This window comes from Ambystoma mexicanum, chromosome 9, assembly GCF_040938575.1.
Source record: "Ambystoma mexicanum isolate Mex_15411 chromosome 9, UKY_AmexF1_1, whole genome shotgun sequence".
Classification (NCBI taxonomy): domain Eukaryota; kingdom Metazoa; phylum Chordata; class Amphibia; order Caudata; family Ambystomatidae; genus Ambystoma; species Ambystoma mexicanum.
The window spans coordinates 1,149,595,549-1,149,609,591 of NC_090931.1; positions in this window are offsets into that span (position 1 = coordinate 1,149,595,549).

A 14,043-nucleotide genomic window follows, 5' to 3' on the forward strand; every position below is an offset into this window, starting at 1 on the left:
CAAAGAAATCGAGACAGCAATATTTCGCTTACCTGACCAAACAGCAGGTGAGTCATTAACCTATGAACTCAAAAAACATTTATAGCCAAAGAATAACCAGTGTGCATAAAACAAAATAGACAAACTGATGCTATTGCCATTTAATAGGTAGCTGCATGGCCCCCAACGAGACAGACTACAATAAAGAAGTCAGACTACAATAAACAAGTCAGTCACAATCAAGCTCAAGTCCCAGAACAGAGTTCTTCTACTGATCAGTGCACATCAAAGACTTAATAGAAGGATGTCTAGACAGCATCTCCAAGGAAAGTTTTTAACAAAAAATGTTAAGGAAAGTTTTTGACAGTTTGTCTTTTACATTTTTAGAGTGTAAATCACCACAAGATCATTTGGGTTAGAATTGAACTCTTGATTCAAAGTAATTTGTCCTGAAGATGGCCTCAACAAACAGCACACCAACAGCACTAGAGCTAATGCAGTATGAACATTGAAGCCCGAAACATATGTTGACTTTTGAAGAAGCATTAATACCAAGCTTCATCTACTCATGTTAGAATACCCCACTAAAGGTCTTCAAACAATGATATGTGACATATATTAAGTTGAGATTCCCCAACTGATATACGAGGAAGACTGTTAATAATTTGTTTCCCATTTAAGTCTCTATTAGTACACAATATGTATGGATTACAATGGTGGAGACTAACCAATGTCACCTACTAACCCCATTTGTTCGCACTTATGGTCGTTTTGTTTTATCATGTGTTTCATATTTTGATTTTAGATGTTATTCTCACAAATCAATAAAATTGCAAAGTTTTTGAGAATTTAACTTTCATGGAGATTCTCTCTTTCTACTTGATGAAAGGACAGTAGCAATATGTATTTCTAGACCTGTTGAACCACAGGGTATGTTTTATCTAGTGCCCCCCATTGTACTCCATAGGGTTACAGTGAACATAGCTTCCTGACCCTAAGTCACTCTTATCTGACCTTTGGTGGTGAAACCAGGGTTAAGGATCCATCTCTATAACTATCCTAATGATTTTTTAAATGTGGAGTGCTTACCTGAATATTACTTGTGCTTATATCTCGTTTTGGACCTATTTTAAATAATCATAATGAATGGCATTCCTAATTCATATATAAAACTTCGCCATAGCGGTATATGCTTGAGTTGGTGACATTTGGGCATGAGGTTCCAAACCACCATTGGTTTGGAATTTATAAGAATTAGGGATGCTGCTTTGTGTTGATTCTAAAGAGTTATGTCTATTCTATGCATCTGACTACTTACCTTTGTTTATTTATTTATTTATTCCATTTGTAAACCGTCTAAGCCCTCGGGCATCAGGGCACTGTTGCAAACCAGTCACACATTTGATACATAGCTTCAGAACAATTCACAATTTGTTGCAATGATAATTGATTATTATGCAATTCTATTTTGCCTAAGGGTGGTTATAGTTATATGTATGTTTTAAAAGGTTTTGTTTTACAATATTTACCTTTGATTTGTATCTGCTTAGTGAGTAAACTAAATTTCTACTAACACATTGCATTTGTATATACTTACCTGTCTAACGTAAACTACTGGTGATGCTCTGTGTGGATTCATTGTAGCCCTAGAGCCCTCTCACCCCCTTCCTGTGACTAATACTTGATCACTCTGTTACCTCTCCTTGATTGGGTTTGAGTATCCTCTCTGTGTCTTCCCTGTTCACCATAAAAGGGTGGCCTCCCAAAACCTTCCATCAGCACTGATTTTATTAATCTGTCTTAACATTAATATTTTGCTTTTTAGTTTTGAAAGGGAATGTGAAAATTGGGAAAGGAATGTGAAACTTGAAAAAAGACAAGGGGGTACACATTTGTGAACATTATTGCATTGTTAGATTTCCAAAAGTATGCTCAATGCTAAACGTACCAAAACCTCAGATTCAACCAGGAGAAGTCGTAGGCCTATAGGTAAGAAAGAAGCACACACAAGTATGACCCATTAAACTAATGGGTCACCCGGATGCTATCCTATGGGTATTCCTCCCTCCAAATCTATTAACAGACAAGTTAATGCGGCTTCAAAAACTGCAATATATATGGAATATGTGTTTTACAAAAAGCTCCAATTTAATATTTGTAGCAGGCAATTAGGTGCTAGTTATCTCTCCTATCTAACAAAGGTTTGTCTAAACAATTCTGCACAATAAAGCTATAAGAATACATTGTGTATTAAATTAAAATAAATTCCACATAGTTTAACAGATTGCATGTAAGACAGAAAATCTAAACTTTAGAAGACTCCCAGTCATCCTGACACATTTCAGATAATAAAAAATATCCTTCTTCAAGGGCTAAACCGCAGTCAAAATTCCCACTTTCAGATAACCTGCAAGAAATAAGAAATGTATTGCTTCGATTCATTCATCACAATTTAACAAAGATGCAACAACCTAAGTTAAATGTAACACTAACTTCACATGGTATCTCAAACCATCCCGGCATGAGTACCTACAATGGAAAGACATTGTAAGTCGCAAAATTCATTTACTAGCTCCTATCATCCGTGATATTTCAAATAAATATGTAGGGAAATCCACGCTTAACCCCTTTTACTGATTTTACTGACGTAACCGCCATCATAACGTTAGGACCATCTGTCTGACAACCAGTAATTCAGAGTAATAAAAACCTGCATGAACAACAGAAGCTTCTATCAGATGCAGAATCACAATTTTCGAATATATAGCTGAATTCCAACCACTACTTATATAATCAATACAAATATATTTTGAGCGTGCAATGAAGCACAGGATTGATAACAACCAGTCGGGTGCCCCGCGCCCATTTTTTCAAAACTGACATCACACATCCACAAGGAACATCAAGCCATGCTTCCAAACAAGGGAAAACCAGCAGACATCTAACAGTGATCAACCAGATCATCTATCAATACAGGTTTTCAACCATACCTCTCTCCAAATCCCTCTCAAACACTCAAAAGCATAATCTTGCTCACAGTCTGCCAGTGTAACTATCAGTGGATGTTTTCAATCTTTACTCTCACCAGAACCGCACACCAACCAAAACATAGTCCCCGCTGACAATCTAAAACCTTGTCAAACATTTTTGAAACAAACAGTATAAGTAAATTGTTATTCTTATGAAACACATGTACCTACCGACACAGCCTTATTGCATTGTCTCAATTCCATAGTTACTTGATCTAGCACAAAAACAGCCAAAATCTGATGGCCATCTTGATATGCACAACATCCTACACAATTACTTTGCATTTGGCTCTCAGGAAACACATACTGATGTGATCCTTCTCACATTCTCACACCCTGTATGTTGATGCATAAACACATAAACACATGCAATGTAATCACATTTCAAGAAATTACATATTGCACGTATCTGTGTCGAAAACATGGGCTTTTAAAATCAACCTTCCCACCTAATACAATTGTTCTACTTGTACTTTTGAATTAACCTTGAAGTTACTCAGTCCAACCAAATTCAATTAATCTTCTTCACTGATTTAGAAACTAAGCCTTCCTACCTTGTAACTCTACACCATTGTTCACCAGTGAGTCTATTATATAAAACAGGATATTTCTCACTCACAATTCATGCCTTTGGGTGGCATGGAGTCAAGGTCCTGAATACACACTATCTCCCTTTGTAGTAATATCTTTTGCAAATCACCCGCTCTCTCAGATATTGCTACCTGTTCTAGAATCACACACAATAGCTGTGCTATGTTGTGTCTTGCTTCAACATAATGCAATGCTACTGGGGATTTCAAATTCGTCACCCTGATGTTGGACCTCTGCTCTGTCCACCACACAGAGTTTTGGCTTTCCGTGTTATAATACCAACATAGAAATAACAAAAGGGGTATATTAGGCCATACACTACATTCACAGAGTCACAGTTCCATGAGTGCTTCAAGATTATCTTCTTGCCTGAAAATTGATTTGTAATCGTTTTACCCTTAATGATATTGCCACAATGTTGGCAATTGTGGCAGTGCCGTGTTCCTGTATAGGAGACACTAGAGTTTGATTTTTGGTCAAAAATGTTCCTCAGTGGAATGCACTTTCTATAGGCAAACACCAGAATAGTAGAGAAGAATTTGTCTAGGGTAGGCTTGAGTTGCATAATATGCTAGTTCCTCTAAACAATGTGTTTATTATTCAGACTTTGAACCGAATGTAGTGACATATACCAATGATGGATTTGCATTGAAGGGTTTTTATGCCAATACTGCATTACAAAGGGTTTGTTCCACCTGCTGGGGGCCACTCTTTCAATCAATTCTGGTGTGTATCATCTTTACAATTTATCATTCAATCTACCAGCCTGAACTTTGTGTTTATCTGTATATTAAATATTACAACGAAATCTCAAGAATTGGCTAAGAGGCACACTGTTGAGTGTCCGCCATGGATAGAAGCTGGTAACCAATAGTAGGCTGTTCCAATCCACAGGCTTCGTAAGGATAATTGGTTTCAATATGTTATCCTCACAGTGCACCTCTACATCTATAAAAGGAACACAGGTGTAATTAATTGGATGTTGAAGTGAATTTAATTCATGGCTGCATATGGATCATGACCAAAAAAAAAAAATAATCAAGTTCACAAAGGGGAACTCTCAATATATACCAACAATGTTGTCTATGTATCTGACATACATGGACAGACGTTGCATCCATTTGGTAGAATTCAAAACATGCTCAGTCTCTTAATATAGCATGAGCATGTTGGCGTAACTTGGGGCTATTGTGGCACCCATAGAGGTCCCTGAAACCTGCAGAATAATTGATCACCAAACCTAAAAAAGTGATTGGTACACACATTCTTCAAGAGTGTTATGACAAATACCTTATCCGCCCTACAAGTGTCAGTCGAGAACGTATTTCACTCCATCACTTCTAATCTAGCCTCGTGAACAATATTTGTGTAAAGGCTTGTGATGTCCATTGTGAAGAAGATGTCATGGCCTTGTACAAATTCAATATCACCTAGTATTTTTAGAAAATGACCTGTGTCCCTGATATAGGTTGGGCTGTTCTAAATTAAGCACTGAATTGCTTTATCCAAATATTGAGACAGCGGTTCCAACAGTCTCCCTGTATCCGCAATGATGGGTCTCCCTGGGGGATCCACAAGACTCTTGTGTATCTTTGGTAATATGTAGAGGACCACCACAACCAGGTGTAGATTCTGTAAGAATGTATTTGTGTTATATGAAATAAGTCTATTCATTTCAGCTTTGTCCAACATTCCCTTGATTATCTCTCACAAACAATCACCATGTATGTTTCTCCATCTCTCAATTGACATTCGATCTCTCTCACATAACTTTGCTTATTCATTCAAGGGCTCTCCCTTTATCAACCGGTTGAAATATGATTTCTTGATGGTACAACAGCCCCTTCACTGCCTGTCATTCACAGAGCATAACATTACTGTGAATCCTCTGTGTATACCTGATTTTCAAACACTGTTAAAGTAGAATTCTGTATAGGTGGATACAAAATACACTTCTGTTTAATTTCTAGATATTCAGACTCATCTACTACACCGGACTCATCTACTACACCGGGATCCTCCAGTGAATCAAAAAATAAATTAAGCTCAATTTTCCTCACCTGCCTGTAGAAATCAATCTTTTCTTGCAGAACTGTTTGTGTGTGCTGTGTTACAAATGCTGTGCCAGTTTGCAGCACACCCTGTTCAAAATTAGACCATTGATGGCTAGCAATGTTTATCACTAGGCCTTTCATTATGAAAATACTTTTCTTGGAGGACTTTATCCTCTTGCCTCGTTGCAATTGCTTTTTTCTAAAAAGAAACCTGTCTTGTGGAGGTAGAGGCTGTTCCACTAAGAACCACTCTTTCCTCAGTTGGTGACTCACTATCTGGCTGAACCCTTTCTTCTAGGTCAACACTAGAGATATGATGACACAATATCAGATGTGCTACCTCGCCTTAGATTTAATTGTGTCCACTGAACACCTGAGTCTCTTTGTAATATTCTTGCCAACTATAGACACTATCTAACTGGTAATCAAAAAATATCTATTTGCAATTTTCTGATCTTTTTTGTATCTAATCCTTTCCTATAATGTTCCTGCGTTAAGTTAGTGTTGGGAGGCAGATGAACACATTATCCATAGCTTCTGCCCCTCTGCCGGCCCAATGATGTAAAGGTGAGAAATGCTAGTCACTTAGACAACTTTACTGCTCTTATTCCAGGCAAGCACAGCTAGAGATGGACATGATCAAAGCGTAAGACGGCACGAGTAACCAAACTAACATTGTGACAATACATGTGCATGCATTAGACACAGAGCAAATATGCATTCAAGATGAAGAAGGTGCACAATCAGTAATATATACATTTAGACCTGAAGAATATTAACATAGCAGCCATAAATCATGAAGAAAACCAACATAAGCAATGTGCAAGCTGATTGCAACATGAACAGCATGCAAATGTAGCCCACTAACATAGAAAGGCAACTGAAATGGGCAGCCCTCTTTTCCAAAACGGAAGCCACAACATGCTTCTAAGTAAACAAAAGGCCTCAAGGATTCACAAGAACACAACATTCTAAAACCACAGAAATACAGGTCCATACATAGCTCAGGCAGGAGCTGATAACCACAGCCTAGGTTACTGCAAATTAAGGGAGAGTCGGAACATTGCAGTGAAAGCATGAGATAGCGATTCTCAGGATGCAGAGATATACTCCCAGACGAATTAACATTTTATTAGAGTAGAACCAGCCTTTGTTAGCCAGGTGCAGGACAACTATAAGCAAAAAGACTCCATGAGGAATAACTCAAGAATGTCCCCAGTTGAAAGAGAAAACATAACACTTGCATCAATATTAGCTAAAATCCCAATACATTCAGTATGAAATAATTCCAAACATGGTCCCATCAGACCTGACACATAAATGAAGAACACTGACCATTTATTAGCAACAAACACAAAGAGGATGCCTGCCTTACTTCAAAAAAATACACTCCAACACGAGACACCGCACAAACCAATTACAAAGAGATCACCCTGGCTCAAGGCCTATAAATGAAAGGAAAGCAGTCCATGGACCTCTCTCCCCCTAATCCTGTCTAGCACATGTTTTGACAACCTGTCAGTTGCCCAAGGTTATTTAGTAAAAAGCCAGCCAATGAAAATCTCCAATGTTACGTCGCCTATGAAGTAAGGTGCCAGACAATTCCATATTGCAGAGATGATGTCTTTTTACCTTTTATCAGTTTAGAGGTGATCTCAGGATGAGCCATTAGACAAGCATTATCCAATTAGAAAAGTAACACCTATACATATATAATCACCATTCCCCATATGTTTTTGGTAACTAAGATTACAGTATGATGTCAGTTATGACACAATGCTGAATAATAAACCATTGTTTTAATGTAACAGGCGAGAGCTTCGTGAATACAATGCTTGTAGACTGTCCCTTCTCTTTTGATGAAAATAAAGCTGGATTTTGCCTTGCACTCTCACTATTGAACTTTGTCTGTTTCCGAGTCTGTTTCGAACTGGCCCCAGAATCACTCTGCAATTTGGGAATTTCCAGACAATCTTAACATTAGTATCATCCAAGATCTTTTTAATTTGTTCTAGTGTTAATCTAGATGTTAAACGGACCTTAATGATATTGATTTTGTCTTTGAGATTACTAATGTGATGTGACAGTTCTCCTATGGTCAGCAATATCAGGTTCAGTGAACACTTGTGTAACTGTCTCCAATATTTAACAAAAGCCAGGTAGTCCTTACAAAGTGTGAGCACAAGGGACACCCGCAGGTCCTTCCAGATACGTTGCACCCAATGATATTGGGTTGAGGCAAATAGTTTGAAATTAATCACCCTACAAATAAGTCTTTCAAATTGTCTAGTACGTTCTTCAGGTTTATCAGTGGACAACAATTCCTCTGCAGTTGATTTAATGAGACCTAAAATTCAGTGGGCTTCCTCTTCACTAAACCCAAGAACCTCTGCACGATTAGATGCTAAAGAGTCTAATTTTTCAAATGACATTGTTTTGAACATTAATTGTGATTCTGAATCTGATAGTAGCTTCTATTGTTCATGCAGGTTTTCACTACTTTGAATTATTGGTTGACAGGCAGATTGTCCTAACTTCATGCTCGTATTGACTTCACTAAAATGGGGTAAGCCTGGATTTCCCAATATATTTATTTGAAATATCAGGATGATAGGAGCTGGTACATGAATGATGTGACTTATGATGTCCTTTCCATTGTGAGATACTATAATCACTTTTGCATCATATCTCGAGTCGGAAGCAGCTGTGTGTTTGTCTCTGTGCTCGTGGGACACTCCTCAGTGTGGCTTGATTCGGAGGCTCTCAGATTCTAGGTCCTTTCCTCTAGTCTGTACAAGTCTGTACGAGGGACGAGGAGCGGCTGAGCTGCTGATTCCAGGGTATGCTTTGATGCCAGGTCCTTGAGACCCACTGCGACCCCCTGTGATCCTGTGAGAGAGCAAGTGCATGGTGGGGGTTCCTGCTTGGCATTTCCCACCCATTGCCTATCCTGTGCTGCTGAGCGGAGTGGGGCTATATGCACTCCGAGTGAGGCCATGTCAACTGCTGGGGCAGGTGGGTAACGTGGTGAATAGGGTGCCAGAGAGAATGTGCAGGCCTGCTATTGTGGCTCCTAACCCTGCGGGGCAACTTAAAGGATACTGCTTATGACTCTCTATTATGGTGTATATTTAGGTGTATCCTTATATAATTGGTGCAGATGTAGCTTAGAAACAACAACATAACTATGCATGTTTTTCTAATTGACTAACTGTGCCCTGTGAATAATAATACTGCACGTTTGTTCATCTGCGCTGTTTGTTCATCTGCGCTCAGGTGTTCATTACTGTTCATTACTCGTATTCGTCCTTGTGGGGCACAGTAAATTTTAGTGGTCCCTGAGTGGACGAAGAGATTGGTTGTAAGTAGTGCCGGAGACTGTGGGAGAAATTCCTTTGATCCCGGCACACCTTAAGTGGAGGACTGCAAGCAAATGTGAGCTCTGATAGCTTTGCTTGATCATTAGAGGTAAAACCGTAGTTCTCCTCAAAGCCACCTTGCCCTTAAACCACGTTGCAGATCCTGCCTATTAAACTACTTAAACCACTCTGAAGGAAAACTGGGTGAAGAGTTTGGTTTTAAGTAGTGCTGGGAGACTGTGGGAGAAATTCCTTTGAACCCGGCACCCTGTTAGTGGAGGACTGTAAGCCACGTTATAGATCCTGCATATTAAACTACTTAAACCACTTTGAAGGAAAGCCAAAAGGGTGAAGATGTTAACTCAAAGAAAACCGTTGCACGCCAATTATAATTTGCGCAGGAAGAATACTAACCAACCTCAAGAGAGGACGGAGAGACCGGGAAGCAAATCTAAATTGAAAAAGAAAGTGCAGATTAGTAAAGTAGCGATTACGTCTTTCTTCTCGCCTAACGCTCAAACAGAGAAGAACTTGAACACATCTGAGAAAGGGGAACCACCTATTCTAAATGGTAGTAGCCACCAAGATGAGCCAATTGAGCCAGAGATAGATAATAACTCACTTCTAGAGTTGTGCTTATTGATGCAAAGATCAATGACTCCTGCACTAAGTAAGCTGGCCGAAGACAGTACTTGAGGAAGGGTAGCCAAAGAGCAATTACAGTCAACTATAACCACAGACAGAGTTTCTGTATCACCTAATCTGGCAATTCATGGGGAAAACTCTGAGTCAGAAATAAATGTGGACTCTTTTTCATGCCCCAATGCTCTGAATGAGATACAGTCTTCAGTAGCTTCGCTACAATTTGCATTGAAGATTCTCGTGAAAATGTGTGGCCAAATATTAGAGAATACAATACATTTGGCTTCCTTGAAGGCTCTTGAGAATAACAGCAATGAAGAGGTAGAAAATAATCTCTCAGAGGATTTATTATTGGCTACTGAACCAACAGCGTACCCAGAACAAAACCCCAATGAGACAAATAACTCAGTGGTATTCTTCTCTCGTAAACAACAGAGATTAGCCAAGAATGCGGCAATGAGGAAACAGCCACAGAGTGCTGCGTCACCGCCTTCTGAGACATTACAATTGACCAAAAAATGAATAAAAACAGGAAGAAAGCGGCCCAGGCTAAAAAGTAAATTTTTGAAAGGGCTGGGCATCTCACTTGCTGGTTGATCCCCGAGAAGGATAAGGAGCTATTAACCGAAGAAGAACTTCCGGAGTTTATTACTTCACAACTTGAGCAGGAAGCAGACAAGGTCTCCTGCTTTCCGGACAGCAAAAGTCAAACTCCCTTGCATAGGGAGAACGTAAAACCAGCATTTGTGATGGATGTGCAGAAGCCAGTACTGATCAAGAGCCGTGTATGTATAATAAAGAATCTTTATCAGAACAACAACCATGACTGGCTCACGAGAAGTGAATTTCTGATCCTACTCCACTCAATACCACAGTTGAGGGTCTTGAGGTCAGAAGGTTTTGAATATATAGAGCCACTCAATGGTCAAAATACCAATGTATCGGCTATACACTGCACATTTATTGGTACTGCCCAGATGTTGCATTTGTACAAAGAGAACCTATTAGAAGCTGACGTGGAGATTGATGTGGATCCAGAGAAATAAGATCATGACTGGCCAAGGAAGCCGGTTGTTGAACCAATGTCTAAGTCTAAAGTGCCTAAATTGCCAGCGCGAAGAAGGTTCAGCTGGCAGACATTCAAAACATACTGAAATGACTGCTGAGTCCTTGCCTGTGGTTCTTCAAAAGGAATGAGTCTGCTTTATCTTAACTTGCAACTGCAGGGGTTTTAGTCATTTACTCTCCCCCAATGGTTCATTGTCCTTTATAACCAAATATACTTGTATTTGCATCCAGGAGGTTTGGCTTAAAGCCCCAGTAGTGTTGAATGGTTATACAGTGTATTAATCCTTAGCAAAAAGAGGTTTTCCGGCCACACCATATGGGGGATTAATTTTTGGGGTTCGTCATATCCTCAAGTTGTGTCGCATTGATATTGGTATGGGCGATTCTGTGATTGCGATTGAGCTGGAAATTCCAATAGATGGTGTATTTGAGAAAATGCTGTTGTTATGCCTTTATAGTCCCCCAGGAGTGTTAAAGAGTGAAACTCTTCAAGAAACACTCCATGAAATCATGGTAGACAGAACGTTGAACCAGGAAAACAAATTGGTGACGATCATGGGGGATTTCAACTGCCTTATGACGGGGGGAGTTGGGACAATGAGTAACCCCCAGTTAAGGTCAAAGACTGTAATGTCACATGCTATCAATGATCCTGAGGGGCTGTACTGGCTTAGCTTTTTCAAATTGTGGGGTATGGAAATGATAAACGGAAGAACTAGTAGTGATTACCCAGGTAAGGAAACATGGGCGAATGGTGGTTCCAGTAGTACACTGGATTATATTTTTGTTAGCCCTGAACTTGCAGTACGGGTAAAGGATATGGAGGTGACCAGGCAAGTCTGCAGTGATCATGCGTCACCTGGGCTAATCTTGGCTGCAGATACAATAAATAATGTGCTGAAACCTCTGAGGAATATTAGGGTTAACCATGCCGGTACCCGTATTATATGGTCTGAAAAAAACATCCTAAAAGCTGTACAAGCACTGACAACCGAATGTGATATGGAGAACGGCCTGTTTCAGGGGATGTCCATTGATAATATCGAAAACTGGATCTCCTCTTTTGCTAATGGCCATGACACTTCCGGAATTGGAATTGCAGTGAACGGCCTCCCCATAAGGAAGCAATATGATAGAGAGATTAGAGACTCAAAATTATTTCTTAGAGCAGAGATACATAGGGCTAAAAAAACATGCCCCACAATTAGCCATATGTCTCTACCTGTAAATTGCTCAGGGGGAGGTTAAGAGCTTGGTTAAAACAAAAAATGAAATCAGATGAAGCTTAGTCAATCGCAAGAAAAAATACACCTTCTATGTAAAAGGAATTCTCGAAACATTTGGTCTCTGTTGGGGGAAGTGAGGGGTGGGAGGACAACTCCCTTGATTAATCCAATTGGTTCACATATATGGGAGAGGTTTCTTATGGATAATAATATACCTAATCACGAAATGGGTAACTTGATAGAGAATGGTGTTCCACCTTTACCGCCTTTTGAAGTTACAACTGACTTGCTCCTTTTTTAAGATTAAAAAATGTAAATCATCAAGTGCCCCAGGACCGAATGGTCTCACTAACATTGTATTAAAATCCAAACTGGAATTCTGGGCTGTACCACTGAAGATTCTCTTTGAAAAAGTTCTCCTTGAAGGGAGAATACCTAATTCATGGCAGCGGGCAATGTTAATACAAGTATATAAGAAGGGAGCTAAGACCGACCCTGGCAATTATAGATTATTATCTATGTTAGATGGTATTAGTAAACTGTTTCCCAGCTTGTTATTAGATCAACTTCAAGCGTGGGCTGATAATAAGGGAGTGTTTAATCATATCCAAAGTGGATTCTGAATGGGTTATTCCACCATACATAATTCGACCTATTCCGCCGTGAAAAGCTCTAGCTGAAACTTGAGGCTTTAAGGTGCCTACAAGGGCTGTTATATTATCTGAGGCTCCTCCATAAAAAAAAATACTGTTGCCCTAAATCTTGATTCGCAGGGGAACATGACTGCTCAAATTGAGCAGAACAGAGGAGTTAAACAAGGCTGCATTGCGGCGCCAACTTTATACAATCTCTTTGTTTACGATCTTCCTGTATCGATCGGTCAGGTGCACAATTGTCCTCCGATAATTAGATCCTCGTCCCGTCTTAGCGTATGCGGATGATCTGGTAATTCTTGACCACACATTCAGTGGTCTACATAGATCAGCAGAAGCCTTATGGCATCATGCAAAAACAAATGGACTGAATTTGAAGAAAACATAATTGATGGTGTTTACAAATAAAATAAATAACACACACTAGGCTAAGGGTACAGGAATCAGCTATATTTTACACTCCAAGTTATAAATACCTAGGTTTCGAAATCAAACCTAAGGAAGATTATGTACAGTGTAAACACGCCAGAACGATTAGAGCAGCCCAAATTACGCCTTTGGTCCACCGTTTTATTATCTGCCATGGGGGATTTACAGTCTGGGCTGCCCGCTTATCATACCAACAAGTTCTAGCCCCGACGATCACTTATGGCCTGGAAGCTTTACAGATGATTGACCTTAAATGGTTGCAGGTAGTCGAAGGCAAGTACTGGAAAAGATCCTGGCCCTTCCTACCTGCATACCAGTGGCAATCATTAGGCTGGAACTGGGCCTACAGTCATTAAAATCTATAGTGCTTAAGAAAAGGGCAGAATTGTACCTGAATATGTTGGACCCTAAGGATAATCATCTCTTGTTATCTGTGTGACAGGACACTCGGGAGGGATCAGGGAGCACAAAGTTAAAAAATAACATGATTAACTATCTCAACAAGATTGGCTAGAGTTCACGAGGTAGGGGTTTCTCTTTAGCAGCAGAAAATGCCCTATCAAAAAAAGCTGATCTATGAGATTGGTTGGAAAATTACGCCCATCTTGAAGGACTGAAGAGTTTTCAGTATGTGTCATATATGCTGAATACTTTTGAAAAAATCGCAGCTGTATTTAAACTTATGTCCGGCAGTTAGGTTAAGACGCTTCATATTATTTATTAGTTAGACTAAACCACTTGCCGGTACTAGCAATTACTGGAATAATTAATCAGCAGCTGCTCACTGAACGTTTCTGCCGAATATGCAAGAATAAAGAATATACCAAGACTAGGAAACATGTATTGATAAAGTGCTCCAATATGGTAAGAACATATAAGAACCAGTATGGCAGATATGTACATGAAGAAGAAAATATAGCGGAGGCAGCCTTTTGGTGGCGCAGTATCAATACTACTAACATCAAGGTCTTTATTGCAATGTACAATGTATGGCTAGTTATTGAAAGCCTACC